This window comes from Hyla sarda, chromosome 5, assembly GCF_029499605.1.
Source record: "Hyla sarda isolate aHylSar1 chromosome 5, aHylSar1.hap1, whole genome shotgun sequence".
Classification (NCBI taxonomy): Eukaryota; Metazoa; Chordata; class Amphibia; order Anura; family Hylidae; genus Hyla; species Hyla sarda.
This window is the reverse complement of record NC_079193.1, coordinates 359,219,969-359,234,484: the sequence shown is the minus strand read 5'-3', so window position 1 is coordinate 359,234,484 and position 14,516 is coordinate 359,219,969. Positions and strand designations below refer to the sequence as shown.

At 48.4% G+C, this 14,516-nt stretch overlaps 1 protein-coding gene across 5 annotated transcripts in view; it reads left to right on the top strand.

The window, feature by feature from the left end:
- The window catches only part of LOC130274414 (uncharacterized), a 245,551-nt gene that overhangs the window by 125,098 nt on the left and 105,937 nt on the right, over nt 1–14,516 (top strand). The gene's annotated exons all lie outside the window — the stretch shown is intronic.

Genomic DNA, 14,516 nt, shown 5'->3' with positions numbered 1-14,516 from the left:
GGGGTCTGCTCTGCTTCGGGCTGCACCGCCTCTCTCTGCTTACATTGCGCAGATGATTGACAGCCGGCGAGTGCACAGCGGACATACACAGGGCTGCCGTAGCCAGGCACACCCTGGGTGTCAGTCAACTGCCTGACATAGCTGGAGACAGTTGGCTTGACTGCTTAAAAAAATTATAAAACTGTTTTTTAGTAAGTATAAAATAGCCTAATTTATTTATAAAGTTATGCCGAGAATGTGCTAGTGAAGCCCTAGTGCACTGTGTGTGCAGCTTTATTACAAGCATATTCTTGGTGACAGTTGCCCCTTATCATTAATGGTTCATAGAATGTAGATTTTACTGACTGCAGTTTAGTCTTTAATTAAAGACTTCTAGGCCCAGGACTTCTGTGGTTCTTAATGTGTTAATTCCCTGCATAAACTGGTGGGCACAAAGGGAAAGTAACACGTACCAGGATAAAAAGTTGAATTGGGACAAGACTATCTTGCCTGGACAAGACTATCTCTCATGGCACAAGCGAAGACATTTATAATGTCAAGTGACTAGAAGACCTCTCTTGCTCACATTCTCAACCCCACCACATTTCCAGGAGCCATCAACAGAGTATTAGGTTAATCCGCGACAGAGTTCTCAATTATAAAGCATTTAATACCGAAGGGAGTAGGAAGACCGCCGGACCCATTAAACTCTTCTCATTCAGTAAGACATTTCCCCGAGGCCACAGTCTAATTAGCTTTTGATGAGACGTTCTTTCTTTGACTTTACCCACTGGGATCGGCGCATGGCTCTCGCGCTCCTCCACATAGAGAAATGCTTCCGTCGTGTCTGTTTTGAATTTGCTTCTTCTGGATGTATTATCTGGTTTTGTGTCATTGTGACTCATCATCCGTAGCTAACCAGATGTTGAATTAACCTTTTCGTCATTTTAGGCGCCGCAAGTCGTCCTCATCTAACCAGGTTCCTTGGTCGAAAATGACAGTCATTTTTGGAGACCTCCGGCCCAAAACACTGTTCTGCAGATTAAATTAAAACTCTTTTCAGTTTTTTCCAATTTCCATTACTTATCCTTTTTATCCTTCTGTTTTGTGCTTGTTACTTTTTATGCCTGGAAACTTTTCTACTGAAACACAAGCAATTCAGGTTTCTGCAGTGGATTATCCCCTTAAGGAATTGGCCTAGTTTTGGCCTTACGTACTCAACTTTTTGTTTTCTCATCTCCACTTTTTATAAAGTTATAACTTTGATATTTTTTCATAGACATAGCCTTGTGAGGATTTGTTTTTGACAGGACAAAATGTATTTTTTTATGCAAAAAAAAATAAAAAATGGAAACAAAATCAACATTTGTGTCATTTGGCTTTAGGATTTGTTTCTAATAGGTTCTCTTTTAACCTTACTATGCAGATCGTTATGATTTTGTTCATACCAAATTTACTATATATTGTTTTTTTGTGGTAGAACCTGTAGCTTTCATTGGTACAATTCTAGGGTACATACTGTACAGCTTATTTAAAGGAGTAGTCTCATGGATAAAAACTTATCCCTTATCCACAGGATAGGGGATAGGTTTTAGATTGGGGGTGGGGGTCCGAGTGTAGGGACCCACCGCAATATCCTGTATGTTATAATATTCTACGCCGCTCCTCCTGAGCGCGTCACAACCCCCCGCCCGAGGCGAGGACCGCCAGCTGAGACATCTTCTTTAATGGACACTGCCACATTTTTTTTTTAGGTTTTCAGACATATCAAAAGTTTTGATTGGTCTGGGTCTGCCTGGAGCCCAACCATGGACTGACGTCACAAGGGGGTGTGGCGTGACATCACGTGACATCTCTGGCCGCAGAAAGCCAGCTTTTTAAACATACTGTTCAGAATGCTGGGTGCAGCAGGGTTGCTGCATGGAGATTGTGGTGGGACCCCTGCGATCAGATATCCTATCCTATAGTTTGGATAGGCAATAAGATGTCTGTGGGCGGAGTACCCCTTTAAGTGGTGAGGCAGGGCCTAATACTTATAGGTTCAAAATAGACCTGTGCCCATTATAAGGCCCCCAGTTGCCATGGTAGCCAGTGGACTTAAAGAGGAAGCTATTGAATACTACATTGACTGTGACATCTAATGGGTTATAAGGCCAGGATCAGAGTTATCTCATCTGGCACCCACAAGTAATCACATTGGCTCATCTCATGTGCCCCCACTTCATCACTGCACCCTACACAAAATCCACCCACTCACCATAATGTACTATTATGATGCAGGGTGGGAAGGGGTTAGGGTAATTTCAGTGTTCATGTTGAACTCCTACAAATTATTTTTACAACACTCCTATAACAGATTCATAGAAGATAAGTTTTCCATTGTTGTAAGAAGAGATTTGTAAAAACACTTGTTTGCAGTATACTTTAACACTATACAGCAGAGAATTCTATACACCAAACATTCATATAGAGAACCCCCATTAACCCCACATATGCTAAATGTGTTCTGTATATCTGGAGTATTTCCCAACATGTACCTTAAGAGTACAATGCATTGACAATGTGAATAGAGCCTGACTCCCCAGCATGTCCCACCACCATATATAGTTTGTGACCATACTTATTAGATATTTTTTGCAGATTTAGTTATGTACAGCAATAGATAAACAGAGCAAATTTCTTTCAAAAACAGCACCACAAGCCTAAGGACTGTTGTCCCCAATAGCTCAGCTGTACAGTTTAAAGGGGTACTCCAGTGGTGTCTCCATACTGAATGTTTGTTATTCTCCTGATATCCTGTGTAATGACCTGTGCCTGATGACCTGACTTCACTTCTGCCTGACCCCTGTGTACTGTACTGACTCTCCAGTGCCTGACTCATATTGCTGACCATGCACCTGGGCTACTTGCCTTTACACTTTTACCTGTAACTGACTACGCTAACTTGCTGTCTGCTCACAACTCTCGTCTGCACCTTGACCTATCTTGCCTCACCCTTCAGTCCCAAGCACTGGTATCTCCTGTCTACTGAGCATGCCACTCCTCACACTTGTGCCGTTCTTGGAAAGCAACCTAACCTAAACCTAAAAAAACTTTGAGCTACGCTCAGTAGCAGAGTCAAACTGGTTGGGTGGCACAGTGGGTCTACATCGGTTGCCTGTTATATCCTATCAGGGTATAAATTCTAACTCTCAGTATGTGATCAAATCCCACCAAACTACTCTAATTATTATTAAATTGTCAAGCTAAAATAAGAATAAATTTAAAGGGAGTGTCTGAAAAAGAGAGTCCTCATGGGTGGAGCCTGGTTTTCTTCCATGTTTATTGGACAGTATATTCACAAACTCTCTTATTTGCAGTGTATGCCTGAAGTTTGATTCTCAGCAGCACAACTAGCATTAGAGATACTCTAAAATGAAATTCCCCATTTATGTTTTGTTTTATAAGCTTTAGAAAACCTTTGAAGGCAATCTGTCATCAGTATCACCCGCACTAACCTCCTGTATAGCCCTGTAGTGCGGGTGATACTGATGAAAATTATACTTATCGGTCCCCTCTCCATGCCGTCATTTTGCCTTAATCCAGGTTTTTATGTATGTGAAAATGACCTGCTTGGTTCCCAAGCTCCTCGTGCACGGTGATGTCAGGCTGGCATCTTCCTTTTACCACCTGAGGTCCTGAGCCTCTGTAGAGTGGAGCTCCATTCTGCAGCAGACGCCACCGTGGGAAGCCCCCCCGTGCACCAAGCAGGTAATTTGAATGTACTGAAGAATCAGGATTGCTGTAGAATGGAGGCACAGAGCAGGGACCTGTGTATCCTTGTTATTAGTGTTACCCGCAATACAAGCCTGTACAACAGGTTAGTGTGGATGATACTGATGACAGATTCTCTTTAAACTCACGTGTCGGGTAGGGACAAGATAGTGTAGCTCTATGCTAACCTCAATTTGCTGTCCTTACCTACTTGGGTGATCAGCCCAAACTAGTGGCCCCTAGCTGGGTGACGGTCCTTACACTGACTATGTCGATGGGGCCAACAAAAGGTGTAGTCAAATGGACTGGGTGAGAACAAAATAAGCAGGTCTATGTCAGAACCAAAGTCAGAGAGAAAAAAAAACAGAAACAAGCCAACGGTCAGAATCTGAGGGCAGAGTCAGAACCAAGTCATAATTATAACAAGCCAGGTAAGGAAAAGAGGTTTCGTCAAGATCCCAATTAGAATCCGGAAGGCAAAAGTCAGAAACACAGTCAGGGGTCAGAAACCAGGAATACAGACAGCATCTAAAACAGGAATGTGAATGATGGTACAGACATCCAAGTCAAATATCCCACTCTGAGAAAGCATGAACCTGATTGGACCAGCATCCCTGCTCACTCATAGGCTGGACAGCCAGGGCAACAGAAAGACGCTCTTGTCGACACCTGCAGAAAGTCAAGGTCACCGCAGATGCGTGTGTGATATCCTGGGGGATGTAGGGTATGGGGAGTGTAGCTGTGCAGTAATTTAAGGGTGCTTGTTAACCCTTGCTATTCGTGACGCCAGGGTGAGGGCTCCTCAGTAATGCTTGTCCTATCGCCACCCTTCCCAAGAGCGATAGGGAGGTAGAGAATAATAGAATGTCCACAACCGGAGAGTTTTCTGAAACAAGTATAACTTTTACTGAAGGTTTTCTGCAAGCTTCAATAACAGAACTGTCTCTATGCACACAAGTGCTTTTGTTGGAGATTGACAAAGATTGAGGGACCCTACCTGAGCATAGTTATTCTGACTTTGGGGACCTCTACACTAGGTACGGTATGTAATATGGTACCGGGCTACCACAAACCCCCTTACTTGAAATAAGTCGGCCTCGACGTCTGTCCCTTAAGACAGAGGGACAAAATGAAGTTTGGGTAACAACATTATAAAGCTACTTAACATTTTTTTGAGGTACATACATTTGTTTGGGTAAACTCATGAACAGGATTGGTGTTACAGCAAGCGCTCCGATCCCCACCTCCGGATCGGAGCGCCCGCTGCCTACCTCCGTTGCCCCATGTCCCCGGCGTCTCCCGGTCGGAGACACCGACTGGGAGCGCGGGTCCTATTGTCCTGGGGACGCGGCTCGCGTGGCGGCTGGCCACAGCTCACGCGCCGCATTCCCCTCCTTCTCACCTGCGCTCCGGCGTACTGCGGCCCCGTCCTCGTCTTTCCGGCTCGCGCGGCCCCGCTCCCCAGGGCGCGCGTGCGCCGTCTATGGTAAATTTAAAGGGCAAGCGCACCAATAATTGATGCGCTGGTTCCTGATTCCCCCACTGTGTCCCTGCCTATTTAAGAGCTCTTCCCCTTCCTGCCCTTGCCGGATCTTTGTGCCTAGTGCCATTTTGAAAGCATTCCCTACAGTTGTGTTTTGCCTTGCCCGTTGCCGTACCCGTTGCTATTGTCCTCTCGCCTGTGAACCTTGCCGCCTGCCCTGACCCTTGCTACGTCCGACCACGCTTCTGCCTTCTCCTTTGTACTACGCCTGTCTCAGCAGTCAGTGAGGTTGAGCCGCTACCGGAGGACACGACCTGGTTGCTATCGCTGCAGCAAGACCATCCCGCTTTGCGGCGGGCACTGGTGAAAACCAGTAGCAACTTAGAACCGATCCTCCGATACGGTCCACGCCAATCCCTCACTGACACAGAGGATCCACCACCAGCCTGCCGAATCCTGACAGTAAGATCCGGCCATGGATCCCGCTGACGTTCCATTGCCTAGTCTGGCGGACCTCACCACCATTGTCGCCCAGCAAGGTCAACAGCTGGCTCAGCTATCCACTATGATTCAGCAGCTTCTGCCATCTCAGCAACAGCCAGCACCTCCGTCTGCTTCTGCCGCTTCTTCTCCTCCTGCAGTGCTTCCGGATCCAGAATCCGTTTGTCCTTGCCGGACAAATACGACGGAGACCCCAAGCAGTGCCGAGGGTTCCTGTCTCAGTGCTCCCTCCATCTCAAGCTACTCTCAGATCAGTTTCCAACTGAGCGAGCCAAGGTTGCCTTCATCCTTAGTGTGCTTACCGGGAGGGCCCTGGCCTGGTCTACACCACTTTGGGACCGCGCTGATCCTGCCACCACTTCTGTACAGAACTTCTGTGGGAAATTCCGTAACGTTTTTGAGGAACCCGCCCGGGTTACCTCCGCAGAGACTGCCATACTGAACTTGACCCAAGGAGGTTCCTCTGTGGGGGACTATGCTATACAGTTCCGCACACTCGCCGCAGAACTTAATTGGAACAATGAAGCCCTCTGCGCTACTTTCAAGAAAGGACTTAATTCTGATATTCTGATATTAAGGACGTCCTTGCAGCTCGAGAGCTGCCTTCTACCCTCTGTGACCTCATCTTGCTGGCCACCAGGATTGATAAACGTTTTTCTGAAAGACAAGAGGAACTCCTCCAGGAGAAAGAAAAGACTCGTCCAAGATGTTTTACTCGTCTGGCTCCCGTTTTTTTTCGGCCACCTCAACCTGGGCCTCCTGCCGTGGAAGCCATGCAGGTGGACCGGTCTCGCCTGACCCCACAAGAATGAAGCAGTCGTAGAGACGAGAATCTATGTCTGTACTGCGCCAGTACCGAGCACTTCCTGAGAGACTGTCCTCTTCGTCCTCCATGTTCGGAAAACGCCCGCACCTAGTAAACGTGGGAGAGGTGTTGCTGGGTGTGGATTCTTCCTCTCCACGACTCATCTTATCTGTGCAGTTGTTCCTACCGTCCAAGTCCTCCTTTACAGCTGCCGCCTTCTTGGACTCCGGTTCTGCTGGCAATTTTATCCACGCCTCCTTGGTCGAGAAGTACCGAATTCCCATAGTCCGTCTGCCTAAACCCTTCCTCATCTCTACTGTAAATGGTGAGAGACTTTCTGCCACGGTTCAGTACCGTACCCAGCCTCTTCGGATGGACATTGGGATATTTCATACAGAGGCTTTGGAGTTTTTTGTCCTTCCTTTTTGTTCCTCAGAGCTCCTGCTGGGTCTTCCGTGGTTGCAACGCCATTGTCCTGTGTTTAATTGGACCACCGGGGAGATTCTTCGTTGGGGTTCTTCCTGCTCTGACCGATGTCTCAAGCCTGCTCCTATTAAACGAGTCCCGCCAGTGCTTCCGCCACCGGGTCTTCCCAAGTCTTACCATGATTTTGCAGTTGTCTTCTGTAAGAAGCAAGCAGAGACTCTTCCACCTCACAGGCCTTATGATTGTCCTATTGACCTGCTACCTGGTTCTTCTCTACCTCGGGGCAGAATCTATCCTCTCTCTCCTCCTGAGACTCAAGCCATGTCTGATTGTGTACGAGAAAACCTTCAAAGAGGGTTTATTAGGAAGTCTTCCTCCCCTGCCGGAGCCGGTTTTTTCTTTGTCTCTAAAAAAGATGGTTCTCTCCTCCCCTGCATTGACTACAGAGGACTTAATATGATTACCATCAAGAACCGCTATCCTCTGCCCCTGATCTCAGAACTGTTTGATCGTCTCAGAGGTGCTAAGATCTTTACCAAATTGAATCTTCGTGGGGCTTATAACCTGATCCGCAACCGAGAGGGAGATGAATGGAAGACCGCCTTTAACACTAGGGATGGACACTTCGAGTATCTGGTTATGCCCTTCGGTCTCTGTAATGCTCCTGCGGTTTTCCAGGAATTTGTTAATGATATCTTCCGGGACTTGCTTTATACCTGTGTGGTAGTATATTTGGATGATATCCTTATATTCTTCTCTAACCTGGACCAGCATCGGGCTCATGTTCGTCAAGTCCTCACTCGTCTTAGAAGAAACCGCCTGTATGCCAAGATCGAAAAATGTCTCTTTGAACGTTCCTCCTTGCCATTTCTCGGTTACATCATCTCTGCTCAGGGACTGCAAATGGATCCTGCTAAGCTTTCCTCAGTTCTGGATTGGCCACGCCCCACTGGACTCCGGGCCATACAAAGATTCTTAGTTTTTGCCAACTACTACAGGCAATTTATTACACATTATTCTACCCTGGTGGCTCCCATAGTGGCATTAACCAGAAAAGGAGCCAATCCCAAGACCTGGCCTCCACAGGCTGAAGAGGCCTTCCAGTCCCTGAAATCCGCCTTTGCTTCTGCTCCGGTTCTGTCCAGGCCTGACCCCTCCAAACCATTCCTTCTTGAGGTGGACGCATCCTCGGTGGGAGCCGGAGCTGTGCTTACCCAGAAGTCGTCCAAGGGTAAGACCATAACCTGCGGCTTCTTTTCTAAAACTTTTTCCTCCGCTGAAAGGAACTACTCCATTGGGGACAGAGAACTGTTGGCTATTAAGCTGGCCCTAGAGGAATGGAGACATCTTCTTGAGGGTGCTCCTCACCCAGTGAACATTTTCACAGACCATAAGAACTTAGCCTACCTCCAGTCTGCCCAGAGACTGAACCCCCGTCAAGCCCGTTGGTCCCTGTTTTTCGCCCGCTTCAACTTTGAGATTCATTTCCGTCCTGCTGTCAAAAACATTAGGGCTGATGCCCTTTCTCGCTCTTCTGACGTTGTGGGGGACCTACCTTCTCCCCAACACATTATCCCACCTGAACGTCTCATCTCTGTGGCTCCCACGGACTTGCGCCTACTACCTCCTGGCAAGATCTACATTCCTCCTCGTAAACAGCTACAGATTCTCAAGTGGGGCCATGCTTCCCTTTTTGCTGGTCATCCTGGGGTCAAGAAGACTCTTCACCTAATCTCTGGAGAGAGACATCACCGAATTTGTTCAATCCTGCATGGTTTGTGCTCGTGACAAGGTTCCTCGTCAGAAACCAGCGAATTTGTTCAATCCTGCATGGTTTGTGCTCGTGACAAGGTTCCTCGTCAGAAACCAGCGGGCCTTCTTCTGCCCCTTCCTGTGCCTGAGACCCCCTGGTCTCACATAGCTATGGACTTTATTACTGATCTTCCCTCCTCATGTGGTATGACTCATTTGGGTTGTGGTGGATCGGTTCTCAAAGATGGCTCACTTTGTGCCCCTGCCTGGTCTTCCATCTGCGCCTGAACTAGCCAAACAGTTTTTTCTTCACATCTTCCGCCTCCACGGTCTTCCCGGACACATCGTCTCGGACCGTGGAGTGCAGTTTGTTTCCAAATTCTGGAGGGCTCTCTGTGGTCAACTCGGAGTCAAATCGGACTTTTCCTCCTCGTACCATCCACAGTCTAATGGTCAAGTGGAGCGAATCAACCAAATCCTGGGAGACTATCTCCGTAATTTTGTGTCTTCCCGTCATGATGATTGGTCGAATCTACTCCCGTGGGCGGAGTTTTCTTATAATTTCAAGCCATCCTCCGCCTCCAACAAATCTCCATTTTTGGGGTGTACGGTCGTCATCCCCTGCCACCTCTGCCTCTAACCACCACTTCCTCTTCTGTACCTGCTGTCGAAGATCTTCTTCAAGACTTCTCTTCCATTTGGCAAGAGACCCACTCAGCTCTTCTCAAGGCTTCGACCCGTATGAAGATCCAGGCCGATAAGAGTCGTAGATCTCCTCCAGAATTCCGTCCTGGGGACAAGGTGTGGCTTTCTTCTAAGTACATCAGATTCAAGGTACCAAGTTACAAGCTGGGCCCTCGTTTCTTGGGTCCCTTCAAGGTCAAAAGCCGCATTAATCAGGTTTCCTACCAGTTCGCTCTTCCTCCCTCCCTTGGTATCCATAACTCTTTCCATGTCTCCTTCCTTAAACCCGCTGTCTTTAACCGCTTCTCTCCCAAACTTCTTTCTCCCACCCCTGTCGCTGGTACCTCTGACATCTTCACGGTGAAAGAAATTCTAGCTTCTAAGATCTCCCGGGGGAAAAGATTTTTTTTGGTTGATTGGGAGGGCTGCGGCCCTGAGGAAAGGTCGTGGGAGCCTGAGAGTAACATCTTGGACCGCAGCCTCGTTCTCAACTTTCTTGGTACCAAGAAGAGGGGGAGACCTAAGGGGGGGTACTGTTACAGCGAGCGCTCCGCTCCCCGCCTCCGGATCGGAGCGCCCGCTGCCTACCTCCATTGCCCCGGTCCCCGGCGTCTCCCGGTCAGAGACACCGACTTGGAACACGGGTCCTATTGTCCGGAGCGCAGGTGAGAAGGAGGGGGACGCGGCTGGCCACCACTCACGCGCCGCGTCCCCCTCCTTCTCACCTGCACTCCGGCGCGCTGCGGCCCCGTCCTTGTCTTTCCGGCTCACGCAGCCCCGCTCCCCAGGGCGTGCGAGCGCCGTCTATGGTAAATTTAAAGGACCAGCGCACCAATAATTGATGCGCTGGTTCCTGATTCCCCCACTGTGTCCCTGCCTATTTAAGAGCTCTTCCCCTTCCTGCCCTTGCCGGATCTTTGTGCCTAGTGCCATTTTGAAAGCGTTCCCTACAGTTGCGTTTTGCCTTGCCCGTTGCCGTACCCGTTGCTATTGTCCTCTTGTCTGTGAACCTTGCCGCCTGCCCTGACCTTTGCTACATCCGACCACGCTTTTGCCTTCTCCTTTGTACTACGCCTGTCTCAGCAGTCAGTGAGGTTGACCCGCTACCGGAGGACACGACCTGGTTGCTACCGCTGCAGCAAGACCATCCCGCTTTGCGGCGGGCTCTGGTGAAAACCAGTAGCAACTTAGAACCGATCCTCCGGTACGGTCCACGCCAATCCCTCACTGACACAGAGGATCCACCACCAGCCTGCCAAATCCTGAAAATTGGCTGGTTCATAAATTTAGTAACAGGATGAAATTATTCACATGAGATACATCCTACTTAACATTTTTTCCTAAGCTCACTAGACAATTTAAATCTCACTATACATTTTGGACAATTTAAATCTCACTAGACATTTTGTGCCAAGTTAGCTACCTGTTTAGTACACTGGACACTTGCTTGCCTGAGGCTTTCTACCAATAAAACTGACTACTAGGGTCTATTGGCTTCACGCTCTTATTCCTAGAACACAACAGATAAACCTTACCTAGGTTACCTTTTACTACGTGCATTATTTTTTCTCGCAAGAGCACCTACTGGCTAGGCAGAGCATCTCGCACACGTAGGAGACAAAAGAGAATTAGTGTACAGAACAGTGGCAGGAGTTGGAAAATAACATTAGCTACAATTCCCAAAGCATTTACTTGAGTGTGAGATATTTTTGTTGTTTGTTTGGTGTACTAAGTTTAAGTGAGGTAAGTACACTTAAGTTATTATTTTGAGGTACTATGTGTTTAGTACTATGTGAGAGGTCAGTCTTGATACCTTAGGGGTAGCTTTCCCTGAGTGGACCTTTGAGAAGGTGTTAGGGATGGGTGACAGAACTGTTATTCCTCAGAGGAGCTGAGGAAGCCACCTACTAGCAACTACTACAACACCTATTATTTAAATTTTTTATGTACACATGTACAAGGCTAATTATTCTATGTACAATAACCATTTACATTTAGTTACCTTAGCATAAATATTTATTAAAGACTCCAACAGGGTTCAGGTGCATTCACCTGATAAGTGCAACTTTCACGAAGAATGTCACGTTACTATTGAGGTATATACATGTAAACAAGCGTGCAAGGATCAGCAGTCCACCTGCACTAAGAGTCTAAACTACACGGCTACCAACTCTAGCCGGGCACACACTTCACTTACGAATCACCTACCGCTAGGAGTCTCTTGGTCCAAGGAACAGGCACAAAAGCTTGATGGTTACGTTACAACTGGAACAGTCTTAGCACAGTCCTGCTAGGCACATTTCTTGAACTGTTGTAGAAAAAGTCTGTGAAGAAAACTAAAAAACTTTAAAGCAATATAAGTGTCACAGCTCAGATGAAATTCTTGCAATGTCGTCCTGCTCCTCGCCTAGAGCCTCTACCCCTCTCAGAATCACGAACAGGCAAAGAGTTTATGTGGCTCTCACACACCACATTAGTAAGGGTAGAGTGTGACACTGTAGGATTGAGGTTAACAGTTGGTGCTGGTTGATTCGGCCCCCCCCCCTCCTCGTCGGGAGTGTGCTGCAGCACATTCGTTGGCACCTGTTGTGCAGGCCAAACCTCCGCGTTGGGAGTAGGCCTATGTACTTCAGTTGGTACCCGCGGTCGAGGCCAAACCTCCTGGATAGGAGTAGGCCAGGGTACTTTGTTGCAGGTAGAAGAAAGTGGCTGCTGCTGTAGAGTCTACTGCTCCTTGGGTACGTAGGTGGAGGCATCAGGAGCAGGCCATTTCGGCCTCAGCTGGAAGGGGTCCGCTTCCCAATCATCAGAAGGAAAATACTTGAAGGGTAACTGGGTTGGAGCGGCTGGCCTGGTGACTGCGGCCGCACACTCTCCTCGCAGGCCCCGGACGGGGATGTACTCCACATCTCACCCACCTCCAATGAATGGAACTTTTTGTGAAGATATGACCTCTGTACAGCTCGCCGGTTTACGAGGATGGTATAGTCGGTGTGGCAATCAATGAGGGTACCATAACCTCTCACCTTGTTGAACTTGGCCACTGTTGCTCTGCGACGTTCCAAGGGCTTCTCCCCTTCTCGGGGATGATCCCACTTGCGAATGAAGAGTGCCTCCATCTCTTTGGTATTCTTTTGGTAGCGGATCCTCTCCTCAAGAGGCAGATGCACATGCTTGGGGGCATAAAGTTCTCTATGGCGGGCCTTTAGCTGTTCCATCAACTCGGCTATTTCGGCCTCCTGACGGGCCCTTTCTTGCTGTGTCTAAGGAACCGATGGAAGGGACTTCCCAGGCAGGGGTTGAAGCACATCATGCATATATTGAATGAAGTCAGGTTCATCCCCAAAGACCCATTGGGGCAATTTTGGGGAGCACGGTTGTGCACTCTGCAAAGTGGACAGGTGTATTTCTGGCTCAGGGCTGGTGGAGGAAGAGAAGGCAGCCTTTGATGGTGTACTTACAGAGGATTCCTCCGTCGGGATCTCAGCCCAGTAACCCCAGGTCCGGTGGTGAGGGGACAGTCTCACCGGTGAAGGAGTTCCAGGTGTCCCTGCGGTGTCCCCTGGAGGGGTATCTTGCCAGTCGTCGTCATCATCGGGCAGTGGGGGAAGATTGCAGGCCCCCCTTCATCCAATGACAACCGCTGCAAACGGTCGGCAAGATTGTGGAACATTTGGGGTTGTGACCACCGCAACTTTCCTTTGTTCCGGTGCCATCTTGGTGCGCATGCCACGTGGAACGCTGCTCTCCGCCATGTCTGCACCTTCCGGCTCTCCTTTGTGCAGACTGAAGAGGTCCCTGTGCAGGGCTCCTTTTATAATGGGCTTTCGCCAAAATGGCTGCCGGCTGGAAGGACGTCATCGGTGCAGTCCCGACTTCCTGTCCCCCCGGAAACAACAACTGTGTCTTTAAGTTCCCTTTCGGCTGCGATACACTCACTTGATAGCCACGCCCATCGCGCGTTTTTCCGGTAGCGGGTTAACTCTTGCATTGCTGACTGGACCTCAGGATCGTAGCATACATTCACATCTCACTTTATACATTTCTGCAGCAATAAAATTTTTGTCTCCCCCCTTACTTTTCGCATGTGCTCTCTGCACGCGGCACCATACGCAAAATTCCATACACTTATATGGTGCTCCGTAACACATGGGTACAGTCTTTTATACAGGGGGAGTACACTTTACTTGGTGGCAACAGCTGGAGGCACACACCCGTATCCTGTTTGTAGGACGCCAAAAAGCTATGTGATAGCCTCGGGGATGTAGGGTATGGGGAGTGTAGCTGTGCGGTCATTAAAGGGTGCTTGTTAACCCTTGCTATTCGTGACGCCAGGGTGAGGGGTCCTCAGTAATGCTTGTCCTATCGCCACCCTTCCCAAGAGCGATAGGGAGGTAGAGAATAATAGAATGTCCACAACCGGAGAGTTTTCTGAAACAAGTATAACTTTTACTGAAGGTTTTCTGCAAGCTTCAATAACGGAACAGTCTCTATGCATACAAGTGCTTTCATTGGAGATTGACAAAGGTTGCGACTTTAGCAATTTAGAGTCTTTAGGTATTATGCGCTGTTCCACTGGATTTAGGGGATTAGTTGCGGCCCAGTAGTCACGCTAGCTTTAGCGGGGGTAGATTAGAACTCACGGTTTTGCTTCTTCTGAGGCCGGTAGGTTTTTGAGGCCTAGCGTGTCTTTGTATGTTGTGCAGATCTGTCCTGCTAGCCCGACATCCACGAGAGCAGCAACCCAAGAGAGTGATAATTGGCTACAGCTCCCTTATATGGACAGGGGCTGGACTAGTGCTAATTGGTCCATTACTGATGTCAATCGCATTGCAAAGATTTGTGGGTAGCACGTGACCCAAGGACCTCCTAAGGTCCTTCAACATACCAAAGAGGAGATTATCATGGTCACATGACCGAAGGTCCTGCGACGCTAAACAAGGTAAGTACTATACATTATCCTAGATATATACTATTATTAAATATATACATGTATTAACATTACACATTTAGACTTGAGAAGAGGCGACTAGGGGCTGTCTCACCTGAGGGACCCTACCTGAGCGTAGTTACTCTGACTTTGGGGACCTCTGCACTAGGTACGGTATGTAATGCGGTACCGGGCCACCACAC